The sequence below is a fragment of the Halichoerus grypus genome, chromosome 4, assembly GCF_964656455.1.
Source record: "Halichoerus grypus chromosome 4, mHalGry1.hap1.1, whole genome shotgun sequence".
NCBI classification, from domain to species: Eukaryota; Metazoa; Chordata; class Mammalia; order Carnivora; family Phocidae; genus Halichoerus; species Halichoerus grypus.
This window is the reverse complement of record NC_135715.1, coordinates 53,664,836-53,688,692: the sequence shown is the minus strand read 5'-3', so window position 1 is coordinate 53,688,692 and position 23,857 is coordinate 53,664,836. Positions and strand designations below refer to the sequence as shown.

At 40.9% G+C, this 23,857-nt stretch overlaps 1 protein-coding gene across 5 annotated transcripts in view; it reads left to right on the top strand.

Moving 5' to 3' along the window:
* Positions 1-23,857, top strand: part of ENOX1 (ecto-NOX disulfide-thiol exchanger 1) — a 550,763-nt gene that overhangs the window by 82,563 nt on the left and 444,343 nt on the right. Inside the window, exon 2 of one of the 5 annotated variants that reach the window (XM_078070324.1) lies at positions 13,583-13,705. The exons of the other annotated variants lie outside the window; for them this stretch is intronic. The gene's annotated coding sequence lies outside the window, so the exon portion shown is untranslated. The remainder of the gene's footprint in view (positions 1-13,582; positions 13,706-23,857) is intronic. 5 annotated transcript variants of the gene reach the window in all.

Genomic DNA, 23,857 nt, shown 5'->3' with positions numbered 1-23,857 from the left:
TTCCTGTATTTTCTTTACTCAAAACAGAGTGGTTGTTGGTCATCCCTGTGAAAGGAGAATGGTTGGGGCTTATGGTTAGGGGTGCCTGTAATTTCTTAAATGCACCATGTGAAAGACAAAATGTACCAGACTATTCAGGAGAAGATTTTACTCAAGCTGTTACAAAAGAGAGAATGTTCATTAATGAGGACTGTCTCAAGAAGAAGAACACTTGGGTTTCATAAAACAAGGGAATCAGTGAATAAGGGTCTATAGAAGTGGGTCTTGTCTCAGACTAGGAGAAGGCAGGGCCTTCCTTTGTGGTTAGCCCCTGCTTCAGCCACATCTTCTCCAACATCATCAGTAAGTTGAAATGATACATACTTCTGCTGGTATTATAAAAATGGAAGCAGTCTTGAAGTGGTACTTAAGGTAATACATTGTTCTCTTTCTACACAATTGAAGCGAGACCCATGTACCCGTTTGTAGTCAGTTTTAAAGGAAACTAGAAGAAGATGTCAGGAGAGTTCAAGAAGGGGAAGGGGCTGACTTGTGTGAACCAAGTCCCATAGGTAAGTAAGTATCCTGACAGCATGCCTGCTAAGCCAAAGCCACAGCCAGCTTGCAAAGCATAAACTCAGCATGAGAGGAACTTTGGAGTAAGGTGATGGAATGGTTTTTCGTAAGAGCTGACGGAGTTATTTTTGAACATAAAAGTGGTAAAAAATCTCACATTTAGGGTCGTTAAGACTGATTTTGTTCCAGCACAGACTAGCTCAATAACAAATTAGTCTTTCCTAGTGTTTTTTTTTTTCCCCCTTAGCCTAATTTCCATGATTTTACCATATGGAAACTCTGACTTTTATAAAGAACTTGCTCCACTGAGCAAGCTTGGTGAATTTTTCAAATGTTTTTTGACATTAACAGCTCTGTTTCTCAATTAGCAAAGGGAATAAAGTTGATTATGCATATCCATGGGTGACAATTTACATCTGATGAGCCAGCTCTAAGGTAAACATTAAAAGGTCACTATTAATAACCTTTACGTCTTTTGTTTTCAGAAAGACCAGTCAGGAAGTCCTAGCTTTGTCCTGCTCCCCAAGGTTGAAAGGCCCCATTTTAAAATGATGGACTTAAATATTGGGTAATAAAATCTGTAGACTTTAAAGTTTAGTTAGTTGACATTTTGTTTGTTGCATTTTTCTAACCATATTCTGATTTCCATCTGTTTTGTGAGAACTATTAGCTAATCATAGACATTAAAAAAAAAAAAGGAACATATGTAAAGACTTGCAACATGTTCTGGTAACCTATTCATGGGTTTATCCTTACAGCGGAAAGGTCTTTCAGCTTTTTTTTCTGGCTAAAAATAGGCAGACTGTCAGAGGGAGAGAGGAAATTAGCCTTACCTCCTTTATTATAAAAATTAACAATTCGTCCTTTTTTTTTTTTTTTTTTTAATGCTCACTGGAATCAGAATAGCTGATGGCTTGTCTTGTGTATGAGAAAGATTCGGAAAAGTAAATTTATAGTGTTCGTTGTGCAGGCAGTAAGTTTCAGTGGTCCTTTGGTATTTTGTTGTTTGGGTTTGGCAGACCTGTAAGCAGGTGAACCGGGGCTCCTAGTTGCCAGTTGTGAGCGTTAGTTACAGTGTCTGTGCTTTTAGACATGTGACCCTGCTCTCAGTCCGTTCATGAACACTGTTTTTGTCTTCTTTCTCCGTTTTATCCGTTCTTTTTCAACAATGGAAATAGTTGTACTGTTGGTAATTATTTTTTAATTATAAAAGTACACGTGTTCTTGGTAAAAAAAAATTGGATAATATGAAAAGGTATGAAAAAAAATTATAGTCCTACTTCTCAGAGATAATGATTATTTCCATTTTGATAAATATCCTTCCAAGTGTGTGCTTGTTTTTTTTTTTTCTTCTGTGTGTATAAATATATTTTAACACAGGTACATTGTTTTTAACCCAATTTTAGAAACTTTTGTAACATGTTATGCACAGCTTTCTGTTAAATTAAATATGCATATATCTTTCATTTTGATGGGTATATGGTATTGCAATATAAAGATCCACTATATTTTATTAAGCAACTACCTGTTGATGGACATTTAAGGTACTCTCTAGGATAAATTCTGGTGAAAATTCTGGGTCGTAATTTTTGATACTATTAAACTACTTCCCAGGGCTCTCCTATCGATGGTCTTTAACAGTGCCCATTTTCTCATACTTTCAGTAACACAGTATTTTTTAAATTTTTGTCATTCTCATCTGCAAAATACTACTTAAAATTTAAATTTCCTTGATTTGGGAGTTTGAAAATTTTACATAAATTTAGAGGCAGTCTGTGAACCTGTTGATGTTGTTTATTTTGCTTTTTCTCATAGAAGGTTTGTATTTTTGTATTGGTTCACAAGAGTTCTTTATATATTAGGGAGATGAACCCTCTGCCATATAAATCAACTTACTTAAAATAAATTAGGTGCCAGGCAATGGGACAAATATGGATTTTTCTCAATTTGATCAATCTTTTGGATTTATAGTATTTTTTTCCCAAAAAAAAGCTACTTATTTATTTAGTCAAAATGTGTTAATCTTTATAGTTTTTGGCTTTAAAATTATGCTTGGAAAAATCTTCTTCCATTAAGATTATAGAAATTATCCCTTGAATTTTCTTTTAGTTCTTCTGTGACTTTTTTAACGTTTAAATATTTAATCTATCTAGACTTAATTTGGGGGGCAGATACTTGGTAAGGATCCAAAATTATAATTTCTCCATGTTTAACTCATTACCCCAGCACTGGTATTTCAGAGTCTACTGCTTTTCCACTTTCAACATACACAAAGTCCCCATGGGTTTTTGGATCTAATTCTGCTTCCTCTGTTCTGTTCTACAGATCTGTTACCTTGATACTAACTCAGAGATGCAAAAACATTTGATCATGGAGCAGGGCTAACTTTGCCTCACAGAGTTAGGTGGAGAATATTTGAGGAGTATTGAGAATGATTCCTAAGGCTTCCAGGAGGTGACCCTTGAATGAACTGTAAAGAGGTAGCAGGAGTAAGCCAAGTGAGGGTCAGGTTGGGGTAATGGGGAAGAGCATTCCAGGCAGAGATGTTAGCGTAAATGGTCTCAGAGGTGAGAAGTAGCAGGACGTGTGTGTGTGTGTGTGTGTGTGTGTGTGTGTGTGTGTATGCGCGTGTGTATGTTATGTGAACTATGAGGCAGATGTCATGAGAAATGAAGTTGTAGCTGTGGTCAGGTGCCTAATGCTTGGGGTTCTTTCAACCATGTAAGAAATTTAGAATTTTCTCAGATGGCATATATTGTTCAAGTGTTTTAAGCCGAGGCCTGACATTGTCTGGTTTGAGTTTTAGGGAAATTTTCTTTGTCTTTTCACAGGTACGATCTATTCTAGAGAAATCAGCCTATAGGTGAGGAAACCACTAGACATTTCTGTAGTCATCCAAATAAGGGGTGCCAGGGACCTGAACCAAGGTGGCATCGCAGAGGGAGGGTAGAGGGTCTGATGAGAGGCCTGTTTCGGTGAGCTGCATGAACGCTGGTGGATGACGCTCATGGAAGAGTGAAGAGAGGCTCCAGGTTTCCCAGCATTGGTGAGTGGCCTCAGGTTTCTAGACGCACAGGAGACAAGACTGTCCTGTGAAGAGGAGGCGATGGCAGAGTAACTTGGTGGCTTTAGGAGACTGACAGGGATGAGGGAACCATCTGACCCGACACAACTGTTGGGCCTCCAGCAACGTATGCCATTTGAAGGCCATAGACAGAGTGTTCACGTTGTGAGTTTTGCATTCCCAGGTTCTATTTGAGCCAATGCCTCTGGCTTTTCCACAGGTTACATACACGTTGTGGTGGTGAGCTCCTGCCCTTCTGCTCTACCTCCCCTGTGGACAAGCTAGGAGCCTAGAATTTTTTTTTAAGCTACATATTTAACCTAGTCAGTGTGAGACAAGTTGCAGTTTCTCAGTTTCGTACATTACCTGCATCAGCAGCTAAATTTCTAGATACGATTTGCAGATGATACTTGAAGCTAGCTGACTTTGAATAATGATGACCCTGTAAAAGTAGCAATAAGAAAGTCTTGTTGGAGCTGACAGAAAATCTCCTCCCAGAAGCCAGGGAAGAAATGCTCCTTGCGAAATTTTCCTTTGCTCGTACACACTAGTTGGTCTCTCTCAAATCAAAGGAAGAATTAATTTTGCTAATTGGAAGACTATTTCTAATAGGTTCACACCTGATATGAGTTACAATGTGAAGAGCAGCAAAGGAAGAATAAAATGCATAAGATTTGTGCCACTGAACTGCCAACTGTGTGTCATTAAGTAAGGAAATATGGGGAGCATTGTCACCATCCTCAATTTATATTTATTGAACGCCATGATGTTCGAGGTCAGGCTTATAAATAGTCACTTGGTCAGGTTGAGTACACTAATAATTTATGCTGAGCAAGTAGAAGAGGTTACTAATTTTGTTTTCTTTACCATCTGTGTACCTCCTGGGCAGATCTTTTTTTTTTTTTAATCTGCTTGTCTTTTTTTTTTTTAACTTATTTATAAGCAAGGCTGGCTGTTTGCCAAAAACAGAGTGTTCCAGATATAAAACCCTCAGAATCCCCTTCCTTACCCCAAAGACTTTACATTCCAAAGAGAGAGAAGAGGGTAGATTGGTCAATAGCTCTGCAAAATCTCAGGTTCTTCTCTTCCTAGCTGAAGTCCGCTTGACTCAGAATTGCCGAGAAAGGGGGCGTGAATGTTCTGGCCTGGATTTTTTTGTGTGTTTGTTTAAGCTACAGGCTGTGTCATATTTTGTAATAGTGAAGCAGTGCAATAAGTGTTACCGGGGTGGAATCCAACCCGTTTTCTTGGTCTTCTCATTGGAAGCCAGGAACAGATACACAAACAGGTGGGCTGGGAGTTGGAGGAGAAGCCTTGAGCAAAGCAGGGAGATGGAGAATTGCAAAAAATGGAAACAAAACAGGAATGCATTGTGGTAATGAATCCTGTGAGTGTGTATGTATATACAGCTATATATTCATATTTATATTAATATCTTCATGTGTGTATAAGATCACAAAAAATTTTTGATGCAGAATATACATTTTACTTATATAGGTTGATTTTACGGACACAAAAGTGAAAAAAAAAAAGAACATTGCAATGCATAGCCCTAAAGCAGTCCATCTGAATGGTAGTGAAAATCTGGCTCTTTTGAGGAGCTGATTTTGTCATTTTCTCTTAAATGCAATTTGGCTCCTATTTCACACCATTTTTTTTTATGGTATCAGTGGTACCCAGTAAGTGTCAGCTTGTCAGTGATGGGGATCAATCCTTAATAATTAAATGTGCACTTTCTACCTATGTTCGTTAAATACCTAACACAATCTTCCAGTTTAATTTTCATTTTGTTGTTCTTCTATTTTGCCAGATCTTCTTCTTCCTCAGTTCATCTTCTAACATTTGCATTCTTCAGAGCTCTGAACTTGTTCTCACTCTTCACAGTGGTCTGAGTCACTTTTATTCATCTTTGTGCCTTCCTAGCTTATTGAGTAATTTTGACTCTTGGGGTGGATCCTGATAGCTACCCACCAAAATCCATTCTACCCTTGTCCTAGATACATGTGGCTCTAGTGTATTTCCCAGCCTCGCTTGTAGGTAGGTGCCCCTGTGAGTGAGATCTCTCCAGGGGAATGTGAGTAGATGTGGTGCGTGCCCTTTTTAGAGCTGGCCCGTAGAAAGCCCTATAGGTGCTCCTCTCTGAACCTTCCTCCTCTGGCTAAGTGGGATGGATGCTACTATTGGACAGGCTCTTGGAATGACTGTCTCCCCACCCCCATCTGAGTTCCTTGTATTACCATGGGAGAAACTTCTTACTAAAGCCACTGATTTTTGGTGGTCTGTTAATAACATTGAGTCTGCCCTAAATAAGACAACTCCCAAACCTATATGTCTTTACCTAGAGCCCAGGTCTTTTTCCTAACTGAGATCCAAACTTCTAACTGCTTATTGGACATGTCATGAGTAATGTCTCCCAGGTATCTTAAACTCAGCTTGTCTAAAACCTGACTGACAACTGTCTCCCTCTCTCTGGCCCCGTCCCTTTCCACTGTTGCTTTCTCTGTAACTAGTAAGCCCAGCCAACCGGATACCAACTGACATATTTGGGAGTCATTTTTGACTGCTCTTACTGCTGCATCCCTCAGTCTAGGGGTCAGCAAATTTCATTCTCAGGCTAAATTTGGCCTGTTTGCCTGTTTTCTTATAAATAAATGTTGGTATGCAGTGACACTCATTCACTTACATATTGTCTGTGTCCCCTTTCTCACCGAAGCACCAAAGTTGAGTAATTGTGGCAGAAACCATATGGCAGGCAAAGCCTAAACTTTGTCGATCTGACCCTTTACGGAAAATTTTGCCAACCCTGGTCTAGTCAATTACCGAAGTCTGTTAATTCTGTCTTCTTAATATTTTTTTAAACCCATCCACTTCTTTCCGTTTCCACAGTCATTCCTGTCCTCGTGTGGACTGCTGTTTCTGTGTATGTCCTCGCACAGTTTTATAATCCATTCTCCATATGACAGCCAAAGTCATCTTGCTACAAGGGAAATGTTGAAGATCCATTTATTGATACTCTTAGCCTACTCTACTAATACAACTCTCAAATCTATGTGTCTTTACCTACAACCCAAGTCTCTCTCTCTTTAAACTCAGGTTCAAATATCACCACCTTGGTTAAAATCCTTCAGTGACTTCCAATTGCCCTTAGAATAAAATAGCTGAGGCCCAGCCTTGCCTCCTCACTTAAACCCTTGCCATTCTTACTTTCTTTCAGTGTTTCGGTTGCATTTTGTTCTCCCTTGTCTCTGGGCCTTCTCTTTCCCACATTCTCCCTTTACCTGGTAAAGTCTCATTTATCTGTCCAGGCCAAAACATAAAAATACTTTGTCTAGAAGGCCCTTCCTGATTTCCAAATAAGGTCTGATCTCCTTCCCATATACTCCCATAACACCCTGTGTTTCCTCTGTCATTTCAGTTACTATACTTTACTTGCCTTATTATTTATCTCTCTTCTTCCCACTGACTGTAAATACTGCAAGAGGAGGGGCCGTGTCTGTATTGAGTCTTGCCGAATATCCAGCATCCATCATACTTGGGACATGGCTGGCAGATTGTGGGCAGCAGTGTGGGGTAATACCAACTCACATTTGCTGCCCTTTCCTCTTTCCAGGAACTTACACTAAGAATGCTTTTTTTTTTTTTTTTTTTTTGAGTAAAGATTCTAATTGAATTAGTTAAGTTCAAAGAAATCCAGTGATTAAGGGAGCAAGTTATGAGATAGGTAGACTTGGTTGGAGAGATGAATTCTATAGAATATAGGAGCAGAGGAGCCTGGAGTGTACACACACACACACACACACACATACACATACACAAAACACACATTCAGTAAGTGCCAAAACATTCTAGAAACCTAATACTACAAACAGGCATGATCCACCCCTCAGTCTAATTGTGAGAGTGTCAACCATCTTCCGTCATAAAGAGTAGAGAGAACATTTCTTTTTGCCCTAGTTAAAGAGAGCCTTTGAGCAAGTTGTCATTCATTCATTGTTACATTCAGTCTTTCAGTTGTTTAACAAATCTTTGTTCCGCCTGATACCAGATGCATTGGATACAGATATTAAGGGGGAAAAGGGAGCTATTACATTAGTGGGAAGGCAGACACTTAAAATATAATTACAGGGCAATATGGTAAGCACTATAATTTAGCAGTTTGTACAGAGTAGTATGAAAGCACAGAGGAGGAAGCAAATTCTGTTTTTACCTGTTTCTGGCAATCTGAAATGGAAATGTTGTATGTACACTTTTTGTGGGTGAGGCGTGAAGGGAGTGGGTAGAGCTCACTTCTCTTGTGTAGTTTTGCTTGAGTAGTTCCTTATTGCTGCCTTTCCCCTTGTCCTTCAGGGCTGGGATGGAGATAGTGTGCTGTTTTCCATGGGAGTTTGCTTGGCAGATGGAATAATTCATGCATCGATTCAGGACTAGCAATAGCATTGACCTGACATATTCAGTTGAGTCATAGCAGAGAAGACAGATATTGCTCCCATGATGTCACCACCCCTCCCGAACCTCCCCAAGGAGGAGACACAGTAGGAAAATCTTGGTTCCTGGGCGTTGACCACTTGAAAAAGCCAAATGGGACAAATCATACTTGAGTAAGAATGATACCATGTGAGTGACGTTTGAGTCTACGTGGGAAACTTTAACAGACGACTCACTTGGCTCAGAACAAACCTGTCTCTGTGGGCAAACGTTTGTGTTCTTCAACTTCAGAATCATGAAGCCACATAACGGAGAAATGAACTGACAGTGTGGTTGCAGAAATCCCGTGTTTTCCTCGGGTTTCTTTTTTTTCTTTCTTTTTTTTATTCCTGTCGGAGTCCTGTGGTTGCTGTTGTTGGGGAATTCTTGTTTTTTTCTGCTCACAGAATTGTGATAGAAAAACACCATGGCCACTGATAGTGTTAGTAATTGATAGCATGGATTCAGATCCCATCTTTGCCACTTATTAATTGGGGAGACTTGGATGATTTACTTAATTAAGCTCACTAAGCCTCAGTCTCCCCATCTTAAAAATGAGAATATTGGACACCTTAGGTGGCTCAGTGGTTAAGCATTTGCTTTAGTTCAGGTCAAGATTTCAGGGTCTTGGGATCAAGCCCTGCATCGGGCTCCCTGTTCAACAGGAAGTCTGCTTCTCCCACCCTGTCCCCCCATCCCCTGCTCGTTCTCTATCAAATAAATAAATAAAATCTTTAAAAAAAGGAGAATATTAATGTTATCATCTAACTGAAACGATCATTATGAGGATTAAATGAGATAATGCAAATACATTCTGGTGTTATATCCTAAGAGCTCCTTCAAGGTTTGTCATTAGGTCCCCAAAGGGAAGCCTTGCCTATGTTTCTTCTCTGTTTAGAATGTCAGACAATTTTCCTTTGTCATTCCAACCATGACAGTGGCAAGAGCCTGCTGAAAGATTACCCTAAATTCTCATGTGACTTTGACTCCTTGGTTGGTATATGTTGGCTGACACTTCACTTATTTTAGGAGATTTCTCAGTGATTAAAGCCAGGCGATGATCTTCCCCCGCCTCCCCCCTCCACCCCCCAGGTCTTCTAAAGGGCTGCAGCAGGTTTCTTCAATACCGAGGTGGGCTAATCTGATAAGTAATGGGTATGCCTCTTAGCAGGCCCTGGTGCTCTCATTCCCCCTAATGCCCAGGAGGCAAGACTAGCTGGTCTCAATGTGGACCTCACGGTCCTCTAAAAGTTCACAACGACGAAAAACAGCAGAATTCAGATGTCCATAATTTATGAACCCTTATTCTACTGCCGGCACCTCAAAGAAAAAAAATCTGTCACCATTTAACAGTTCTCAGACTTCGTTTGAATTAATACCTTATGTAGTTCAGTCTGAATTGCCAAGTACACTGACTCGTTTCTTCATTATGTAAGCCGTTTACAGGTCACTGCTCAGATGTTGGAATACCTGTTTTAGGCTAACAGCAAGGTGCTCAAATGACTCTCAGCTGTGCCCTTGCACTTGCAGTCACCTGGGCTCCCTAGAGAAATACCATACTGGGCTCTTCACCATTAGCTTGGAGTCCTGCACGGAGGCCTCATTAGCATCAGAAAGCTCCTCCTCTCTGCCTTCCTGGCAGGGACCTACCCAGGGGAATGGAAGGAAACTAAGCAAGAGGCCGATTGCAGTTACTCGGGAGTGAAACTTTTTGCAGAAAATGCAGATCAACTAGATCTGGATGTAGGGAAGTATGAAGAGACTCAGTGTGGGAAAGGGTCATCCAAGCGAATATGAAAGCTGAGGCAGAATCTTGGCACCAAGTTGCGTTTAATGCAAACACCGTAGAGAATGACCTTGGGGATCCTGGGAAATTGAGGAATAGCAGCATGATTTACACAATGAGGCCAAAAAGAAGTAAGTGCTTAAGGAACAGTAATTTCTAAAGACTGTCAGCTCTAAAGAGACATTCTAAATGCTTTTTCTTTGAAAACCATTCCAAAGCTCAAATATGTGTATTGATACTATTTAGTTATGATCATGAAATGTTTGGATTTGGCTGATACAATGTATGTGTTCCCATTCTCTAATTATCTAGGGAAGATACTGTTCCAAAAAGTCCATAGAAAGACAAAGCTGGTCACTGTCTGTGATTGGCTGTAGCTGTTGGGCATGACAGAGCGTTGGTTTAATTAAGTTCTTAATCCTTCCTTCTCTCCAAAGAGGTCATATCATTCAGTGTGGTAAATGCAAACAGGGGAATTCAATTGTTTCTGAAGATTACCTGTTCTCTGCAGGGTGATGGTTCTCAGAGGAGTTCCAGGGCCTCAGAAACAAAGATACTATTATTCCCCAGTCACTGGTGTGGAGTAGGAGTGCTATCATGGGATCGATGATCCCATCTTAAAAGGACTTTAATTGCCCCTTATGGCCACTCAGAAGGTCATCAGAACCTGCTACATTTTAAATGTCTGTGTTAAGAGACATCCTAGGACATCAGGCTTTTGCTTATTTTCTTCCTTGATGTAGATATGCTCTTCTTTCTTCACTTTCATCAAAGACCCTTCAACTCTAGGGTCCTATTGAGTATGACTGGGTGAAGTCTTTTCTGACTTCAGTAACTGAAGACACATGTCTTTATCATGCATTCAAGAACTTGACATATACTGACATATTTCGTTTTTTCCAGTCATTAAAATAATGGTGTTTAAAGAACTTCAGGGGGTAATAAGATGGTTACATAAATGGCTAAAATACAAAATAGCAAAAGATATAGGAGCTCAAGTAAGGGAGATGTTATTTCTGGTTAGGACCTCAGAACAATCTCATGGAATAGGTTATATTTAAGGTAGAGCTTGAAACAGATCAGTTTTGAAAGGTGAGTTGCCCCTTGCACAGACACACAGACATGTACATTTTTTTAATTGAAATACAGTGGACATGCAGAGTTACATTAATTTCAGGTGTACATACAACACAGTGGTTCAGCAGTTCTATCCATTATGCAGTGTTCAACACCATACGTATAGTCACCTTCTGCCACCATACGACCTTATTACAATATTATTGACTATATTCCCTGTGTTGTACTTTTCATCCCATGACTTATTTACTTTGTAACGGGAAGTTTGTACCTCTTAATCTTCCTCACTTATTTTGGCCATTCCCCTAACCCTTTCTTCTCCGGCAACCACCAGTTTGTTCTCTGTATTTATGGATCTGTTTCTGTTTTTAGATTCCATATATAAGTGAAATCATATGGTATTGTCTTTCTCTGTCTGATTTATGTAGCTTAATATTCTCTAGGTCCATCCATGTTGTCATGTATGGCAAGATTTCATTCTTTATTATGGTTAATATTCCATTGTGTATATATAACTCATCTGCTTTATCCATTCATCTGTCAGTGGATCCTTAGCTTGCTTCCATACCTTGGCTACTGTAAATAATGCTGCAGTAAACATAGGGGTGCATATATCTTTTTAAATTAGTGTTTTTGTTTTCTGGGAGGGATGGGGTGGCTGGGTGATGGACATTGGGGAGGCTATGTGCTATGGTGAGCATTGTGAATTGTGTAACACTGATGAATCTCAGACCTGTATCCCTGAAACAGATAAAATATTATATGTTAATTAAAAAATGGAATTTCTAGATCATACAGAGTTCTATTTTTAATTTTTTGGAATGTTCATACTGTTCTCTGTAGTGCTTATATCAATTTACATCTTACCAACAGTGCACAAGGGTTCCATTTTCTCCACATCCTCACCAACATTTGTTCTTATCTTTTTGATACTAGCCATTCTTACTGGCATGAGGTGACATCTCACTGTGGGTTTGACTTGCATGACCCTGATGATTAGTGATGTTGAGCATCTTTCCAAGTGTCTGTTGGCCATCTGTATGTCTTATTTGGAAAAATGTCTATTCAGGTCCTCTGCCTATTAACTGGCAGCTTATTTGGGTTTTTTTTGATATTGAGTTGTATGAGTTCTTTATGTATTTTGGATATTAACACCTTATTGAATTTATCATTTGCAAATATCTTCTACCATTCAGTAGGTTGTCTTTTTGTTTTGTTGATGGTTTCCTTCTCTGTGCAAAAAAAAGCTTTTTAGTTTGATGTAGTTTATTTTCATTTTTGCTTCCCTGAGAAGACATATCTAGAAAACTGTTGCTAAGGCTGATGTCCAAGAGACATATACATCTTCATTAGCTTAGAGCAGTCTCTGTGGAGGCAGAATATGAGTTCTTTTCTCCGACTGTCCTTCCTGACATATGGTTCGGTACTTGAGACAGACTAGGTGCCTAATCCATATTTGTCACCAGAGACAATGAACTGAGCATCCCTCCTAGGAGGAGAAGGATTGAGGTGATGTATCTGAAACATTCCACCACATCATAGAACAAAAGCGTGTCCTTTTCCAGGAACCCTGGAATGTTTTTCAAGAGGGTACGTTTCCCTTTACCTCTTTGTGGGCTTCTTAGACCCAGTTACTTTGATGTTGCATTAAAGAAGTAAAGGAGTCAGTGAGGGTCTCAGGGGTAGAGTCTGCTTTTACAAAATCATCTTTGGAGATGGATCTGTGGCTACTTCATCTTTGAATAAAGAGAAACCATCCCAGAAACCCAACTGAAGATGGTTATTTTTAAGTCTTACTATCTTTTTGCCTGATTCTGTTGTCTTTGACACATCTGCTATGCATCTAATTAAGAAAAGTTATACCTGATTCACAAATAGCCATCAAATTAGCATAGTGAGCTCTGGAGAGATCCAGGAGTCAGGGGACACCAGGTCCTCTTTTCCCACCAACAGCTGAAACCCAGCTGAGCAGAACCCAATGTACAAAAACAATTGCAAAAATCAAACGCTTAACCTGAGAAGAATTGAACCAAGACTTGAAAGTTTCTAAGGAAGGGAAAAAAAAAATTGCTGCATTTTCCTACCCTGCATGCCTATTAGCAGTGACAGTTCAGTCTCTCCAGATAACTTTGCCTCTGTGGAGACACTTGCCATTTTTCTGAGAGCTTCTCCTCTTCCCCAGCCCCTCTCCTGCCACGGGTTATCAAAAGGCCATTGAGCTTGTATTGTGGGCAGGGCATGGAATCTGAATATCCCTCCTTTTTTACAGGTCTTCCCCTGCCCTAGCTTTGCTAGACAATTGCAGGAACCTCAGAGGAGTACACAGCCAGCTATTGGAGGAGTTTCTCTGCAGTTATCTGCCATTGACCTTGGCCTAATTTGTCATGTTTTGCCTGATAAATCCAAAGATGAAGGATGAGGTACCTATTAGATTTGATGTGCCACATTCTTCCTCTGAAGCTAGGTTTGTTTCACCAGCTAATGACTTTATTCCGTTATATTAAAAACCCAAGGTTTATTTTATAAGCGTGACAACTAGTCATTATATGAGTAGTATTCCACAGGCCCTAAGCAGAACACGTAGAATGTCATTTCAAGTGCCAGGTTTCTTTCCTAATTCCATTTTTTTTTTACAGAATTTTGAAAGCAGCTTAAATCTAATTGGCTCCCCCAGGATCTCAGCTCCTGTTACATTTGCGGGTTTCTTTTTCATGAGGCATCTGGAGAGACTGAACGGCTACTGCTAGTTGGCATGCAAGGTAGGAGGATACGGCAACTTCTGTTTTCCTTCCTTGGAAACTTTCAAATCTTCAGTTCTTCCTGAGCTTGAGTGTTTGATTTCTGCAATTGTTTTTGTAATGTTGGCTTCTGTTTTTCCTATTGTTGAATTTCATATGAGTGAGAATGGCAACTACAACTGCCACCTATGATGGCCAGCCTGTATCTACCGTGAAAGGAAAAGAAAAACAAAACATGTAGTAGTAGAGTATAGATCCATGGAAATAATACTTCCCAAACACAGTGCTAATAAATCAGCTTTATATGTGTCTAGTCTACTAAAGGTAAACACCTATTTAGACGGCAGAGCTGAGTTATTTTTGGTGGCCCAGATTCAGATGTTCCTGTAGTCTAAACAGCTGTGAGAAGAATGCCTGAATCTTTCCCTTAATCACAGTGACCTCATACCTTTGAAACCCCACACAGTGAAGCAAATGGGAGAGAAGATGCTACTCTGATAGAGGGGAAAGAGAAAGCCCCCCCCGCCAAGGTTTAAAAGTATTTGTCTTAGCCAGATACTTGAAGATTTGAGATAAACAATGGAAAATACATGTAGCATCTATTTTTAAATATGTTATTAAAAGGTATTGAAAGACTCTTCAGAGCTTCAGTCTTCCATTGTGGAGTTGAAAGCTGGGAGTGAGGAAATTGAATATTTAGGAGACGATTGACCTGGTTTGGGCAAACCATACTGAAGACATTCGGAAGCCAGATGTGAAAGTGTGTTGAAGGCTGTGGTTAGGCTGCCTTTTGTTGTTGGATTAGAAATAGTATATGGAGCAATAGAAGAAACTTGTTCCTCTTTTGGAAAATAAATGATTTGAAATACCTGTTTTAGGAGAGCCTTATCTAAAATATTTGATACCTTCGGGGCGCCTGGGTGGCCCAGTCGTTAAGCGTCTGCCTTCGACTCAGGTCATGATCTCAGGGTCCTGGGATCGAGCCCCGCATCGGGCTCCCTGCTCTGCGGGAAGCCTGCTTCTCCCTCTCCCACTCCCCCTGCTTGTGTTCCCTCTCTCGCTGTGTCACTCTCTGTCAAATAAATAAATAAAATCTTTAAAAAAAATAAAATAAAATATTTGATACCTTCTTTTCCTAAACATAGGCCAGGAGAATGATAAGAATGGGCTCAAACTTTGTTTTGATTAAGTGCCTCTTGAGTGTGTGTGTGTGTGTGTGTGTGTGTGTGTGTGTGTGTGTGTGTGTGTTTATGTGTATGGCCTAAGTGGGAATATCTGTTTAATTGAAATCTGATTGTCCTGTTATTGGTTAGGCAGGACCTGACCAAGCATAGAAAAACCTAATTTCAGGTTTAGCAGGCAATAAAGTTAATAATAAAACATGTCTGTTGAATTAAAAACAGTATGATTCTTGTTAATTCATTTAAAAATATTTCTCAAGAATTTCTTCCCAAGATAAAAATTTGTGTGTCTGCCAAATGGAACAAGGGTCAGCCAGACTGCTTTTCGGTAAATGTACTCCTTTTGTTGTCCTAAGGGAGATAACCTAGGTCTGGGGCACAGGGAGCCCCATTTTAATTTTGTGCCATATTAGAGTTGGACCACCTGCCGCAATGACTTTGTCTCATTGGCCCTCAGTTTTTCTCATGTATAAAATAAGAAAATTGGATTAGGTAACTTCTAAAGTCCTTTATACATCCAATAATTTGTGAAACAAAGTGTAAACAGTGGAAAGAAATGCATGGAAATGGTAAGGAAAAGCTAAGTGAGGTAGTTCAATGCTTGAGGAAGGATTTTCTGAGCAGAGGAGGGAAAAAGTCCCAGCAGGGCTGAGCTAATGTCCTCTTCTCTCTCTCTCTCTCCAGTTCAACTCCTGTCTATCTGGTGGCTTTAAAGAACTCAGAAATGTGGGGCACCTGGGTGGCAGAGTCAGTTGGGTGGCTCAGGCTGTGATCTCAGGGTTGTAGAGATTGAGCCCTGTGTAGGGCTCCCCACAGAGTCTGCTTCAGACTCTCTCCCTCTGCCCCTCCCTGCTGCCCCCCTTAAATAAAAATAAATCTTTAAAGAACTCAGAAATGCGCCCCCATCTGTACCCTTTCTTTCTCTCTCCTTTTCTCTCCTCTTTGTCATATTTCTTTCTTTACTCTCTCTCCACACTCACTCACTGCCATCTTTACATCTCTCTGAGAAGTAGGTGTAGTTAGGATTTGTCAGGAAGACACAAGGATAATAAGGCAGCTTGTTGGAAAAAATAGTTTTTCCGTTTGTTTTTTTTCTCCTTTCATTTCTTAGAGTTTGTTATAGCTTTAATTTTATTAAATAAAAAAATGAAAAATTTTCACTCATGGATTGTATGTTTACAATGATGACCATTATGGCAATCATGATGATGATACTAACCATGAGGGCTTCCTGTGTGCCAGGAACTGTTCTTAATGCCTTAGGCATAATGACTTATGTAACCCTTACCCCAGCAGACGCTGCATCAGAAAGGTAAAGTCACTTGTCCACGTTTCACAGCTACTTATGGAAAAGGTGGGATTCTGTCCTAGGCACTCCTGTGAGGGCAGTGTTACTGCTCTTGCATGTTCGGCTTCGCTGCATCTCCTCCGAGGCAGAGATGATATATTTTATTCATTTTTTGTATTCTCTTGAGAATTTGGTGCAGTGCTTGAGGAAAGTATACCTTGAATTCATGTAGAATCGAATTAAAGGAACACCATCCTGCCCGGAAGAGAAAGCTGTCCACGGCTTCCCTGCCTCAGGCCTCCAGGGGAGAGGTTGTATTCACGGTGCCTTCCCCAGCGTGTTTGTGGATAAATGTTTGACTTTTGCATCTACTTCCTTTATGTGTGAAACCCATGAACTCCTTTAATTTGGAAATTTCGGTTTTAATAGAGAAAGTTAGACTGTAGTTTTAGGAAGTTGAATTTCTGTGCAAGTAGTGAAACTGTAGTATTATTTAAACAAATGTAGCTGATAAGTTAATATACGAACCAAGCGGTATTTGAAGAAACAGCTTGTAACAAAGGGTCAATGAAAGCCCTAGATATAGTTGTTTGAAAAACATTTACATTAAGGTTTTATTTGCCTGGATGCAATTGACTTCTTTTGAGAAATACTAGGTTTTTCACTTATGAACATTTGACACATACACAAAAATCAGTATGTTTACACTCCAAGTTCAGTATTTCTCTATTCTCTATATATGATATTAATGGTGGGAGAAATGAGTAAGAGAGCTAATTCTTTCTATATTTGCTGCCGTGGTATAGGATTGTGCCCTCTTTCTAGGGTTTCTGGATTACAGGGCAAAGGATGCATTGTTTATTCACCATGTCCTCTAAGGCTTCACTTATCTGGTGATCAGATTTCCAGCAGTTGTATCACACGGAACATATATATGTGCCTAGAAGGATAAAATCATGGGAGATTAATGTTGGAAAGAACCTTAGGGATAATTTTGCAGATAAAAATGTACAACCCCAGAGGTGCCTGGGTAGCTCAATTGGGAGTCTGCCTTTGGCTCTGATCATGATCTCAGGGTCCTGTGATCGAGCCCCATGTCAGACTCCCTGCTCAGCAGGGAGTCTGCTTCTCCCTCTCCCTCTCTGCCCCCGCCCCTCGCCCTCTTTCTCTCATGTGCATGCTATCTCAAATAAATAAATAAATAAGATCTTTAAAAAAAAAAAAAAACCATACGGGTAAGGGACCTACATGTGGATTAGAACAACAAAGTCTCAAATAGAAAACAGTAATTACAAAGGTTGCATAGTGTTAACTCTGTTAATTCATTTTATAACTATTTGTTGAGTACCTTATAATGTGTAAGACATTAGGGATAGACCAGTCCATCTTAGACTAGGAAATATAGCTCTTACCAAACATGTGTTCATGAGGCCACAGATGAGAAATATCTGAGAATGATTCCTGGTGAACTCTTTGAAGATGACAAGGACTTTGTTCTGTAAATTCCACAGTGTCTCATGCTTTCCAGGAGATGAAGCTGCTGACCACAGGAAGAAATGAAAGGAATGATCACAGTGTAGGAATCTGGGAATATTTAGTATGAGCAAATCTACGGACTTAAAAAGCCTCCAAAAAATTAAAATATTTCATTCCAGTGCTGTTTTAAGTTTATGTCAATAAACCCTGAGTCAAAAAAAGGTTAAAGTTCTTTCAAGCTGCTCTTTTAGCAAAGTGGTTAAGTGCGTAATGCATTTTAGAAAGCTTTCAGATATAGAGTATTGGTGTATAAAAGGTGAGCTTCACTTCTCTGGAACATTTACTCAGAAGGCATCAAAATTTGTTGAACACCAGTTATGCACAACTTATCTCTAGACCATGATTAGAAAAGTGATGTTCATGGAGGGGAAATTGACCATCATTGTAAACAAAGTTCATGTTTAGCCATTAGCTTTACAAGAGGGCTTTGTGTATAGAAGCACTATGATGTGGCCAAATCTGTGACTTCGTTTAACTCGCACACCAGTTCTTGCATGGTGCTCAGTGTTCTCCCCATCTTGCTCATGAGGAAGCCTAGAATCAAGAGGTGAGCGAATTTGCTCATGGTGGTATAGTTGTCAAACAGCAGGCTTTGAGTCTGGATCTCCGTGATTGCAAAGCCCAGGTTTGGTCTGCCGTGTCTGACTCAAGTGGCATTTCACTCTTCACCTGACATGGAATATAGCTTGACGGATACATGAATTATTTCACTTATGTGCCCTTCCATCTCCATTCAACAAATATTTGAAAACCAACTTTATGCTGGACTTGTTAAGGAAAGGCAGATATGAATTAAGAGAAAATTTGAACTACAGGATAAAATAAGACATAATAAAGGTACTTGACAAAGTCATATGAGGGTGGTTGTTTTCTGTTTTAGCCTATAGACTCACTGCTATTACTTTAAGATCATACCTTTTATATTTGGGGGATTTTTTTTGAAATTAAAAAAAAAAAAGCATTGATTAGCCTTGAGCACAGACTTATATCGTTTGTAGTTAGATTTTTTTTTTTTTTAAGAGAGTGAGTGCGAGCAGGGCAGGGGTGCGGGGGAAGGAAGAGGGAGAGAGAGAATCTTAAGCAGGCTGCACGCCCAGCATGGAGCCCGAAGCAGGGCTCGATCTCATGACCCTGAGATGATTGTGACCTGAGCTGAAATCAAGAGTCGATGCTTAACAGACTGAGCCACCCAGGCACCCCCATTTTTTTTTAAATTGCATGTTGGTGCTAAGTTGGTGATACTGGCTCAGATCGACTAAACAAAGGCAGGCTTTCTTTTTGTGCACCTTCAGGGTGCAGAATAGCTTTGCCGTCCAAAGTCCTGTACCTATATTGTAGGTACAACACTTATTGTAGCACATCCCAGATTTCCAAGTAAGGGGGTTATCAAATTATGATATTTTATTGCCTCACCAGTTCTGAATCAGTGAAGTCTACACTAATGAAATTTACAGCACATAAAGTTAGAGAACAAGAAATACACTAGCAGCATATGCTAGAAGCACAGGATCTTAAGTCAGAAGATCTGGGTTTGGGGGCACCTGGTGGCTCAGTCAGTTGAGCGTCTGACTCTTGGTTTTGGCTCAGGTCATGATGTCGCGGTGGTGGGATCGAGCCCCATGTCCGCTCTGCCCTCAGTACAGAGTCTGCTTCAGACTTTTTCTCTGTCCCCCTGCCCCTCCCTACACACATGCACACACTCTCTCTCTATCTCAAATAAATAAATAAAATCTTTAAAAAAAAAAAAAAGATCTGGGTTTGAATGAAGGTTTTTACTCTTGTGCAAGATAAATCTCTTTGGGCCTGGATTGATTGATTTAAGTGCTTATATCACATAGTGTTGTGGGAATTAAATGACACAATAGCAGTGAAAAGTGCTTTGCAAGGAAAGTTACAGTGTGTGCATGTGCACAGATCTTCATAGGATCCTCACTATGGTAATAGGCCAGGGTTTCAGGTGTCATGTGAAGATAATAGGACATTTAACATTGGGCTCAGGTGGTGAAGGAAGGAAGGCTATAGGAAAAATAAATGGAAAGAGGTGGTTTTGACTACGAAGGGGAAAGAGTATCAATATTTACCTGATTTTTGCCTGCTTGATTCCTCACCATTTCCCATAGCAGGTGCCACTGGCGTCCTTGCAGCGTCTGCTCCTGGCCCCTGGAGTTGCCTCTAAGATGTCTCATAGTGGCCACCACCTTGCATGCCTCCTTGGTTTCTAATCCATGGCTTTTTCCCAGTCACTGCTACTGGTGTATTTGTCTGCACTCCCTAGGCCTCCATCTTTTTTTTTTTTTTTTTTTTTTATTTGACACAGAGAGAGAGGGGGAGAGAGGGAGAGAGCAAACACAAGCAGGGGGAGGGGCAGAGGGAGAAGCAGGCTCCCCTCCGAGCAGGGAGCCCGACGCGGGGCTCGATCCCAGGACCCTGGGATCATGACCCGAGCCGAAGGCAGCTGCCTAACCAACTGAGCCACCCAGGCACCCCCCAGGCCTCCATCTTGATCACCGGCTTAGGCTCTTCCTAGGACAGGCTCTCTGAGTCAGGTTCTTATGAATTACCCCCATTTTGCCTTGACTCTTGCCATCCGCTTTCCTGAACTCTCTTTGCAAATCTCCATTACCATCCTCCCCAAAAAGAAAAAAAAAAAATCGAATGATACGAGAAGATCATGTGTCCATTCAGTAAAAAGCATTCCACAGAGCAGAATGGACAGGAATAGATAAGGCCTGGGTGGAGGATCTTGATGTGAACGGAAGCTTGGTGAGAGCCTGCGGGGAGTTTCAGAGTGAGCCACCAGAGTGTTTATCTAACAGGGCAAGTGTCAACTGTCCTTCTGTGGATGCTGAGAGCATATCCCTTTTGTACATTCATGAACGCATTTGGTAAGAAAATCAGTGGCAGAGGAGAGTGGTTCGCATCTTTATACATGATTTTAGCCCTAAAAAATGATTTTCTCAATCTCCAGGTTGGAGGATGGGGTATAACTGACCAAGCGTCTTAAACTCTTTCTTCTGAACGCCCTTCTTTGGGTGTTCTCAGTCTAGTTATTGTGAGTACCACTAACTGTGGCCATGTTGTCCATTAGTGGGGCTGTGCTTGCTCTGGAGGGGTCCTTTGGAAAAACATTATTAGAGAAAAGCAGTAGAGAGGAAGTCTGCAAATCAACAAGAAAACAAACAACCCACATTCAGTAAGAACAGAGAATGTATGACTCACAGGGACAAACACAGAGGCAGACACCCCCTCACTGTTTCCCTTTCAGACTTCTAAATGTTGTGAGGTGGGAGTCCTCACAGCTTCTGAGGGAGAGCCTGGCGGAATGAAGCCTATTTTTAAAACTTGTATAGGTAGTATGCAGACTAAACGGCATGTCCAGGCCTCCTGGTCCTTTCCCCAATGTTTGTCTTCTTTAAATATGATCTGACTTACTTTAGTGGTAATTTCACCTGGCTGAATTTTACTCTTTTAAGTAACAGTACAAAAACCAGACCTGTCACCTCTTTGGATCTAGTGTTTTTGTTTTCCCTTTTCCTAAAATTTGTTTGGGCTGTTGGTGCTCTTTGAGAAGCCTGAGGAACAGAAGAGGATTTCCAGATGAAGTGTATAAGGAGATAATGTTATGCCAGTGAGTCATGGGCACATGCGTTTCTCCCATTTATGAGGAAGCTCTATCTGTGTAACCTCGGGGAGGGTTTCTGAAGAGCTTGTGCATGGGAGACTGTGGTGTTTGTCATTCGAATGTCCATTTAAAAATCTGTGTCACAGGGGCGCCTGGGTGGCTCAGTTGTTGGGCATCTGCCTTCGGCTCAGGTCATGATCCCCAGGGTCCTGGGATCAAGCCCCGCATCGGGCTCCCCGCTCAGCGGGAAGCCTGCTTCTCCCTCTCCCGCTCCCCCTGCTTGTGTTCCTCCTTTTGCTGTGTCTCTCTCTCTGTCAAATAAATAAATAAAATCTTATAAAAAATATCTGTGTCACGTTTCACTTTAGTGTTTGATTTGCTCTATGTAAGGTTTGCTTCCGTGTTACTTTTTTTAGTTTTGTCAGCCACATTTTCTAGATTATTAAAATAGCATCTAGACAGGATGAGCTGCAGGCAAGGTGGCGGCAGCACCCCACCCTCATCCAGCATGTGTGTTCTCACGTGCAGAACAGTGCCCGCAGCGCTCCCTGCACATTCCGGATGACATACAGGAGTGTGTGATGTGTGTATGCTGTGATCTCCTGCCAGGAAAGCTGGCTCCAAGTTTCCACTCTGCTGGTCAGTTGCTGTGTGACCTTCGGCAAAGACCCTTCACCTTATTTGCCCTCGGCTTCCTTACAAGTTAATGGGAATAACAACAATCTTTCTCTTCAGTCCTTGAAAGATTTCTGAAATGATTTTACATTTGCTCTAAATTGCAGAAACCATTTACTACACATTATATATATTCACATATATCCACCTGGATAATGTGAGTGTATGTGTGTCTGTGACTCGCACATAGACATTTGCTTTTCCCATGAAGGCAGGGATCAGATGAGCAGAACTTGAGCTCTTTGGTGGATGCAGACACTCCCACGGCTTCCATAGGTCTGCCACATGGCATGTGGTGCCTTGTGTGGTCCTCATGGGTAGTTCCCCAGGGATCTTCCCCATCTCAGGAAGTGCTGTCTCCTCCCATTCAGAAATCATCTTTGACTTCTCTTTCTCCCTCACCCCCCGTATCCAGTCTCTCCATCACCAATCCTGTTAGCTCCTCTTTCAGATGCCTTTTCAAACCCGCCCTCGACCAGACCACCATCATCAGCCTCTGTTGATTGCCTCTTTGTAATCCATTTCCCGCACAGTAGCCAGAGTGACCTTTCAGAAATGTAAAACACATGAAAACGAGCCCTGCTTAAAATTAGGCATTGGCTCCTGGTGCTTTTAAAGTGAAACTCAGATTTCTAACCATGACCTCCTTGGCTCACCTCGATGTCATTCCTCTCTGCCTTGTTCACTAGACTCTGGCAAAGCTGAAATTCTTTTAGTTCTTCCACACACCACACTCTTTCTTACCTTAAGGATTTTTAAAAATAGACTATTTTTTAGAGCAGTTTTAGGTTCACAGCAAAACTGAACGGGAAGTCCAGAGAGTTCTCCTAGATTTCCTGTCCCCTACCGCACCACACGCACAGTCCTCTCCGCGACGGACATCCCACACCTGAGCAATGCATTTGTTACAGTTGGTGCTTCTACACTGATGTGTCGTTATCACCCAGAGCCTGTAGTTGTATTCGGGCTTCACTCTTAGTGTTGCACATTTTATGGCTTTTGACAACTAGATAATGACGTATACCTACCATTATGTAATGTTGTACAGAATAGTTTCACTGTGTACAAGTCCTCTGTGCTCTGCCTGTTCATCCCTTCCTCTCCCCCAACCCCTGGCAACCACTGATCTTTTTACTACCTCCACCAGAGTTTTGCCTTTTCCAGAATGTCACACAGTTGGAATGGTACAGATTATGTTCTTTCACTTAGTAACGTGCACTTAAGGTTCCTCCATGTCTTTTCATGACCTCAGGGATTTGCTATAGCTTTTTGCTCTTCTGGGGCTTTTCCTGTCCAGCCTATTTAACTAGCCTGTCTTATCACATCACCCTGTTGTATGTTCTTCATAGCACTTATTACCTTCTAAGATGTTTGTTTGTTTGCTACCTGTCTCTCCAGCTAGATCTTAAGCTCTGTGGGAATGGAGGTCTTGTCTGCCTTATTCCTGACTGTACCCCCCAGGACCTAGAATAGTTCTTAGTCTGCAGTAGGTGTTCAGTAAATGTCATGCATTACCTGCAGATGAAGCCCCTTTGGCTTTACTCGTCTCTTCCGCTCAATTTTCAAGGTGACAAACTCTTTCACTTACACTGCTTCAGGTTTTGTTCAGGAGAAGAGGCAGACATTCATGCTAAGTCACTGAGTCTGAGAATGATTTCTTGTTCACCTTTGGCTTCTGAAGCTCTCTTGGTTGTCTGCTGAATTTAATGGGTCTCCAGGAGAACAGCAGTTGGTAGCCTTGGTGGGAATCAGTCACATTGCAAGAGAGAACAGAGCCAGTACAAAATGATTAAAGGAAAATAGCAGAAAAGTATGATTGAACATTTATTGAGTCACACATTGTAGTCAAAGCTGTGTATAACATAAAAGCG